We start from the raw sequence: 8,652 nt of genomic DNA, 5'->3' as shown, positions 1-8,652 counted from the left end.
CCAGGATACGCCACTGCTCCCGTTTCATTTTTGTAAGTTGTGCCTTGATGGCGAGTGATTGTAGAGTCCGATATTGCCTTGAATAGGCTTGAAAAACTGAGAGCGTGTCAGCTCTTTTTAAGTGTGGTAACTGTGCCTCTGGGAGGCTTGATATTTGAAGTTTGGAGCAAGTACTCCAGGGACTAGGGTTTTTTTGCCCTTGTGTAAAATAGTAATATTTTGTAAGGTCGAGCTGAGGAGGAAATGTAAAGCGAGGGGCTGGAAGCCCGGATTACTAAACTGTCACTAAATTTTGGATGTAACTTACTTGCCATGTATAAACCTTGTCATGGTACCTGGTATGTTACTGTTATCTCACCTAGTGAAAAGTTGTTAAAGTTTTGTTGTTGTTGAGTGTTGAAATGCAAAAAATATAACCTTTGTTAAAGTTTTAAATTAACTTTGATTTTGTAGTTAGACCCATTCACCCCGGCACCTTCTTTCACCTCTGCTGGTCCACCAAACTCCGGTAATAATAATAATAATAATAATAATAATAATAATAATAATAATAATAATAATAATAATAATAATAATCAGCCCTACTGGTGTAGGTGTATTGTGCTTACCTCTTACCCGAAGGCCTCACGTTCGATTCCAGGCCAGACCAGGTATTTGCATTCCGGAACAGAGTTCTCCAACCTTGTGAGGCCAACTTACGAGCTGTCTGATATGAGAGGCAGCTAGATCGGCCATGAACGCCAAAAATATAAAACTGTAGGTCTTCACGCTGGCAACGCGAAACTCCAATATCTGCTAGCCATATGACTGGGCAACAGTCGTTTAAGTCGTTTTGACAAGCAGAGGCTCAAAACTGGGCCGAATATGCCTCGGATTTTTAAACTGTTTATAATAAGTATCAGTGTTCGACTCGTTGCCTGAATGGTCAGAGTACTGGCCTTCGGTTCAGAGGGTCCTGGGTTCGATTCCCGGCCGGGTCGGGGACTTTAACCTTCATTGGTTAATTCCAATGGCCCGGGGGCTGGGTGTTTGTGCTGTCCCCAACATCCCTGCAACTCACACACCACACATAACACTATCCTCCACCACACTAACACGCAGTTACCTATACATGGCAGATGCCGCCCACCCTCATCGGAGGGTCTGCCTTACAAGGGCTGCACTCGGCTAGAAATAGCCACACGAAATTAAAAAATTAAATAAGTATCAGTAATTATTTATAATGATTAAAAGACATGGGGTGTGTCGGTGCGACGTAAAACAACTACCAAAAAAAAAAAAAAAAAAAAGAAAAAGAAAAAAAGAAAAAAGACATGGCCGAATTTTAAAATGAACTAATGACGGTGAACATGGCTCGTTAACTTGTTCTACAAATTTACAGGAGAAAAATTTTCTCTAACATACTTAATTCATCGACTTACGAATGTATGCATGTATATATGTCTGGAACCCATTCCGGTAAATTTTTAGGACTGCACATGACTGCTTAAAACAACCATTGGAAACTAGTCTTCTATTTACAGAAGAGATGCAAAATCTAGAATGGGCGAAACGTATTGTACAAGAATGTTAGCCATACGGTGCTGAAAGGAATGTTATTTTAATAATAATAATAATTTCCCAGTAACAACTTTTTCGGTTTTCGGAGACGCCGAGGTGCGGGAATTTTGTCCCGCGGGAGTTCTTTTGCGTGCCAGTAAATCTACTGACACGAGGCTGATCTATTTGAGCACCTTCAAATACCACCGGACTGAGCCAGGATCGAACCTGCCAAGTTGGGGTCAGAAGGCCAGTGCTTCAATCGTCTGAACCACTCAGTCCGGCGAGTGTTATTTTTCGGTGAGACTGGAGAGTTCGTGCAAGAATTCTAGAACGATGTATTGTCATACTTATCTTGAAAATATCTTACTTATTTTTAGTAACCTAGTCGAATACACCAATCGAGCGACTATAAATTTCGCACGGCTACTCATGCGTTAACGAAGATTCACTGTGTGTGACTGATAGCTTATTTGTGGTTCCTAACAAACTTTCAATGTCATCTTCAAGACTCCTTCAAGTGAGCAAGGAATATTCTGTATTATCTCTGACTGTACTTGAAATTGCTACACCGCAGGCTGGAGGCAAGGCGGGTTCTGCAATTTGAAGTTCTCATTTCTTCGGGCTCTCTCGAGACGAGAGGCAAAGCAGTTCACCGACACGGTAATACGCAATTCATCTTCTCTTTGTTTGTCTCGCCTTGTGGGTCAATACCCTTCTGGTTCGCTCCTGGATTTGAGAGAAATAATAATGTACCAAATCTTCGTTATCCGCCTTGGTATTAAGCATGCATCCTCTTCTACTCTAATGACAGCTTCGAGCACTATAACTACATTTACTATATTTTTTGATAGAATATTCTGGTTGTCTAGCCTTCACTTAATTTCCATTCCTTCTGAGTCTGAGGCTGAAGAACATTACAGTTGTTAGTGAATTGTTCCCCTGCCCCGATCGAGATAAGCGTCCTGGAAATAAAGGGGCAAAACAACAGGAATATCAGCTGCATGTTAATAGAACGGAGAAGAAAAGGCGCAGAGCTAATCATGTCAAGTGGAATGTTATTAACACCGAGCATGCGGTTATGAAATCCTCACTAGCCTCACAAATCGTCAAGTTCAGAGGAGAATCGCCAAAGGGAGGTCGGATATTAATTATTTTTATTTTACCATAAACCTTTGCAGTATCTATGGAAGGTCAGGGTAAAAGGACAGGCCCCTTACACATAGTGAGAAGAGGGAATGCATTTTAAGTCTTCAGCCTGCAGGCTGGTTGGGTCCTCATATAACTCCAGCAAAGATTAGCCTGTGTGGTTATAGGGAAACCGTTAACATTGATGGCGGCTCCGTGATGATGCGTACAAGGCATGGCGGAGGAGTGAGGTAGTTTGCCGTTACTTTCTTCACTGCGCCAGAAAGTGCTATTGCAGCACGTCCGGCCCTACAAGTAGCACCTTTCATTATATACCGACACACTAGTGCTCCGAAATGTCATTACACATCATCTCTGATACCTCAGCAGTTTTCAGACGTAATTAATTAATTTTCATGTGGCTATTTCTAGCCGAGTGCAGCCCTTGTAAGGCAGACCCTCCGATGAGGGTGGGCGGCGTCAGCCATGTGTAGGTAACTGCGTGTTATTGTGGTGGAGGATAATGTTATGTGTGGTGTGTGAGTTGCAGGGATGTTGGGGACAGCACAAACACCCAGCCCCCGAGCCAATGGAATTAACCAATGAAGGTTAAAATCTCCGACCCGACCGGGAATCGAACCCGGGACCCTTTGAACCGAAAGCCAGTAGCGTACGCTGACAATTCAGCCAACGAATCGGACGTTTTCATACTGTCATAGCCATAAATGAGACTTCAGTAGAAGCTATATTTTGTTCTTCCGCCGGGCTGAATGGCTCAGTCCGGTGGTATTTGAAGGTGCTCAAATACGCCAGCATCATGTAGGAAGATTAATTGACACGTACTGTAAAAGAACTCCTGCGGGACTAAATTCCGGCGCATCGGCGTCTCCGAAAACCGTAGAAGTAGTTAGTGGGACGTAAAAACAATAACATTATTACTATTTTACATATTGTTCTGGTCTGTGTCAAGAGGAAAATGCAAAGTGGTGGTAGCGATGGTGATTACTGTTTTAAGATGAAGTACAACTAGGCAACCATCCTCTACATAACACTAATCAGAGAGAAAAAATGGAAGAGAGCCGACACTTCAAAAAATGAAGGTATCGGCTAAAGAAAGACAAGGGCCATGAAGGGCGTGAAAATGAAAAACTCTCTAGCCCTCGGAAACCTAATAGCGTCGGGGTCGTAAAATAACAAGAATTGACCAAGGGAGGTCGGATAGGATAGATGAAGGTGAGGAGCTTGGCATAAGTAAATGGGAAGCAATGTCAGGACTCGGCTAAGGGCCCCTGGTCGCCAACCCACGCTTCAAAATTCAGAGCCCTTGGGGCAGGGGATACCGTGGGTGTTATTCTACCATCCCCACGCACAGGGGTGGGAAATGCAAAAATACCTCATCCATCGAGAAATAGGAACAGGCTGTAAAAGAGAGAAAAGATATTGATGTTTATATTATAGCGATAAATATAAATCCCACTTAATCCCTGTCTTCCTCCGTATTATAACGGTTGCTACTATTAGCTGCTTTCCTCTGTGGGTCGGGTTCGATTCCCGGTACTACGGTTCATCTCCATTGGAGGTGTGCCTGAAAAGAGCAGCACCATCTCGGGTTAACGAGCCGGACTAAGTGGCTCAGACGGTCGAGGCGCTGGCATTCTGAACCGAACTTGGCAGGTTCGATCCTGTCTCAGTCCGGTGGTATTTGAAGGTGCTGAAATACGTCAGTTGCGTGTCGGTAGGTTTACTGGCACATAAAAGAACTTCTGCGGGACAAAATTCCGTAACCTCGGCGTCTCAGAAAACCGTTAATGTAGTTAGTGGGACGTAAAGCAAAAACATTATTATTCGGGATAAGGGCAACGAGTTTAATTCCTATCAGCACATGCGTCTACCGTCGGGCTCGTTGGCTGAATGGTCAGCGTACTGGCCTTCGGTTCAGAGGGTCCCGGGTTCGATTCCTGGCTGGGTCGGGGATTTTAACCTTAATTGGTAAAATCCAGTGGCCCGGGGGCTGGGTGTGTGTGGCGTATTCAACATTAGAAATCGTCCTAGGTAGGGCCTTCATCTTCACAGGCATGCAGGTTGCCTAATAGGCCGTCTACTTGAAAAAGACCTGCACCAGGCCTCTCCGGAGGCCATACGCCATTTATTTACCTACTGTCGGGGACCTTAAAACATATGGCTCCCACTATTGCCTCCGAGCGGAGAAATGACCCATCTGAGAGGACAATTCTGATAAGAAATAATGTGAGGTAGCGACGTGAGAAGGAAAACGGGAACACAATTGAAATTAATTAAAAAAAGAAGTTATCTCCGTACATGGCACCGAAAAGAACAGTTTTCATTGCTGCTTGCTGTTGCGACGAGGTGGCCGAGTGGTTAAGGCGTTGGACTGCTAATCCAATGTGCTCTGCACGCGTGGGTTCGAATCCCATCCTCGTCGCAGTTTTGCATAACGTACGTTTTATTGATGCTTGTGGGGTCCTGGATCCGATTCTGTTCTTAGCATGGGTTTCTGAAGCTGCCCCTATATGGCATCTTCAATATATATTCCCCATTTTTCAAATATTGCTTTACTAAATGTATCATAGGAATGAGAGCAATATTGGATAAAGTAATAATAATAATGTTATTTGCCTTACGTCCCCACTAACTACTTTTTAAGGTCTTCGGAGACTCCGAGGTGCCGGAATTTAGTCCCGCAGGAGTTCTTTTACGTGCCAGTAAATCTACCGACACGGGGCTGTCGTATTTGAGCACCTTCAAATACCACCGGACTGAGCCAGGATCGAACCTGCCAAGTTGGGGTTAGAAGGCCAGCGCCTTAACCGTCTGAGCCACTCAGCCCGGCATTGGATAAAGTAAACGTTGACAGTGGAAAATAAGAGAAAATATATCTAGTTGTAAATCTTTCCTTCTTTCTTTCTTTCTTTCTTTCTTTATCTGTTCACCCTCCAGTCTTTCTTTCTTTCTTTCTTTCTTTCTTCTTTCTTTCTTTCTTTCTTTTGCTACCACTTTTTCCTACACCTGTGGGATCGCGGGTGTGAACTGCGTTGCACATGTGGATTTGGCCCCTTTTTTCGGCAGGATGCCCTTCATGACGCCAACCCTATATGTAGGGATGTAATCACTATTGCGTGTTTCTGTGGTGGTTGGTAGTGTGTTGTGTTGTCTGAATATGATGAGGAAAGTGTTGGGACGGACACATACACCTCGTCCCCGAGCCAGAAGGATTAATCAGAAGCGATTAAAATCCCCGATCCGGCCAGGAATCGAACTCGGGGCCGTCTGAACTGAAGCCAACGAGTCGGACTGCCAATGAATCGGAACCATTTACCCTCCAGTAGTGATGGAATATTCGATTCATTTTACTGATTCCGTTCACGTTACTGAATCGATTCAGTGAGCCGATTCACGGCTCATTAGAGTCATCGACCCTATTGCATCTGTGTAGTGTGTTCAGATAAGGCAGCAGCAACAACATTCAGTGCTTGCTGCTGCCATCTGATCTTCATTCTATGAACTGCTTTCCTATGCGTCATCTAGCTTTCAGATTCTCAATCCTCCCGATCAGTTATCATAAAATCGATGAGTGTTCCATACTGTCCATCCCAGCAACATCGGCTGATCGTATGGCTATTCCTCTTCAGGTTATTTCTGATCCAAGAGTCCAACAGTTTCTCTCAATCTTCATTTCTATCGCCAAACCCATGTAGGCCCAGAACATTCTTGTATCCCATTCTATCAGTTCCCACACTCATTTCTCCCCTTACCATGTCGGTGGAAAATGATAAATAAAAATGTAAACAGACTCTGGGATGGGATTAAAGCAATTGTTGAGGTATGTGAAAACAGGTTTGTACCTTTAAAGGTGGTAAGGAAAGGTAAAGGGCCACCTTGTTGTAACACAAAAATAGACTAAGAAGGTGGTGCAGATTGGAAAGAAATAGAGTAAGGAATGGCTGTGGAAGTAAGGAAAATTTGAAGTAACTTACTAAGAAATTGAATCTAGCAAAGAAGTCAGGTAAGGATAACATGATGGCAAGCATAATTTGCAGTCAAACAAATTTTAGTGATAAATGGAAGCGTAGGCCTATGTATACGTACTATAAGGCAGAAATAGGTTCCAAGAAGGACATTCCTGGAATGATTAATGAACAAGGGGAGTGTGCATGTGAGGATCTTCAAAAGGCAGCAGTACGTAATGATTGTAGGTTACAAGGAGGTGGTGACTAAACCTATAAAGAAGTATTAAAATTTACCTATGATAACAATGACATTGACAATAAGATACGAAAGTTGAAAACTAGAAAAACGGCTGGAATTGATAAGATTTCTGGGGATATACTAAAGACAATGGGTTGGGGTATAATACCATATCTACCCCACTGTCGGCAGACCTGAAGAAGGTTTTCCGTGGCATCCCATTTTCACACCAGGCAAATGCTGGGGCTGTACCTTAATTAAGGCCACGGACGCTTCCTTCCCAGTCCTAGCCATTTCACGTCCCACCGTCGCCATAAGACCTATCTGTGTCGGTGCGACGTAAAGCCAGTAGCAAAAAAAAAAAAAAAAAAAGAAAGAAAAGAAAACATATCTAAAGTCGTTATTTGATTATTGTTTGCATGAAGGAGCTATACCAAACGAATGGATAGTTACTATAGTAGCCCCTGTCTATAAAGGAAAGGGTGATAGAGATAAAACTGAAAATTAGAGGACAGTGATGTGCACTGCATGCAAGCTTTGGGAAGGCATTCTTTCTGATTATATTAGACTTGCTTCCAAAATTAATAACTGGTTCGATAGAAGGCAGTTCGGGTTTAGGGAAGGTTATTCCACTGAACTTCAACTTGTAGGATTCCAGCAAGATATAGCAGATATCATGGATTTAGGAGGTCAAATGGACTGTATCACGATTTACCTGTCTAAGGGATTCGATAGGTTGGATCATGGAAGACTACTGGCAAAAATGAGTGCAATTGGACTAGAGAAAAGAGTGACTGAATGGGTTGCTATATTTCTAGAAAATAGAACTCAGAGAATTAGAGTAGGCGAAGCTTTATCTGATCCTGTAATAATTAAGAGGGAAATTACTCAGGACGGTATTATTGGACCTCCAAATTTTCTTATATATATAAGTGATATGAGTAAAGAAGTGAATCAGAGATAAGATTATGAGCAACTGCAAAATGACCTCGATAATGATGTGAGATGGACAGCAACTTTACGTGTTGGAATATATTTCCTTTTAACTCTTGTTTTAAAATGTTTTAACTCACTTCAATTTTACCAGTGACTATTGTACCATATAGGTTAATTAATAAATATTTATTCTTTACTAAGACATTAGGGCTTTAGCATATTCATGCTTCTCATGTCTAATTAAGTTCCTTAAATAACGACTATATGCATCATGTTCTTTCTTTCTTTCTTTCTTTCTTTCTTTCTTTCTTAATCTGCTTACCCTCCAGGGTTGGCTTTTCCCTCGGACTCAGCGAGGCATACCACCTCTGCCGTCTCAAGGGCAGTGTCCTGGAGCGGGAGACATGGGGTCGGGGATACAACTGGGGAGTATGACTAGTACCGCCCCCAGGCGGCCTCACCTGCAATGCTGAACAGGGGCCTTGAGGGGAAGTGAGATTGGAAGGGATAGACAAGGAAGAGAGAGGGAAGCGGCCGTGGCCTTAAGTTAGGTACCATGTCGGCATTTGCCTGGAGGAGAAGTGGGATACTACGGAAAAACACTTCCAGGATGGCTGAGGTGGGAATCGAACCCACCTCTACTCAGTTGACCTCCCGCGGCTGCGTTTACCCCGTTCCAGCCCTCGTACCACTTTTAAAATTTCGTGCCAGAGCCGGGAATCCAACACGGGCTTCCGGGAGTGGCAGCTAATCACACTAACCACTACACCACAGAGGCGGACGTATACCTTATGCTAATGATTTTAATTATAAGAATTTTTAGATTATGTCATAGCTAAACAG

At 43.3% G+C, this 8,652-nt stretch overlaps 1 non-coding gene across 1 annotated transcript; it reads left to right on the top strand.

Annotated features, from left to right (window-relative positions):
* Positions 1 to 5,028: 5,028 nt before the first annotated feature.
* Positions 5,029 to 5,110, top strand: TRNAS-GCU (transfer RNA serine (anticodon GCU)). The gene has a single exon. It is a non-coding gene; the product is annotated as a tRNA-Ser (tRNA).
* The last annotated feature ends 3,542 nt before the right edge of the window (positions 5,111 to 8,652 follow it).

This window comes from Anabrus simplex, chromosome 3, assembly GCF_040414725.1.
Source record: "Anabrus simplex isolate iqAnaSimp1 chromosome 3, ASM4041472v1, whole genome shotgun sequence".
Classification (NCBI taxonomy): Eukaryota; Metazoa; Arthropoda; class Insecta; order Orthoptera; family Tettigoniidae; genus Anabrus; species Anabrus simplex.
This window is presented reverse-complemented; position numbering and strand designations above follow the sequence as displayed.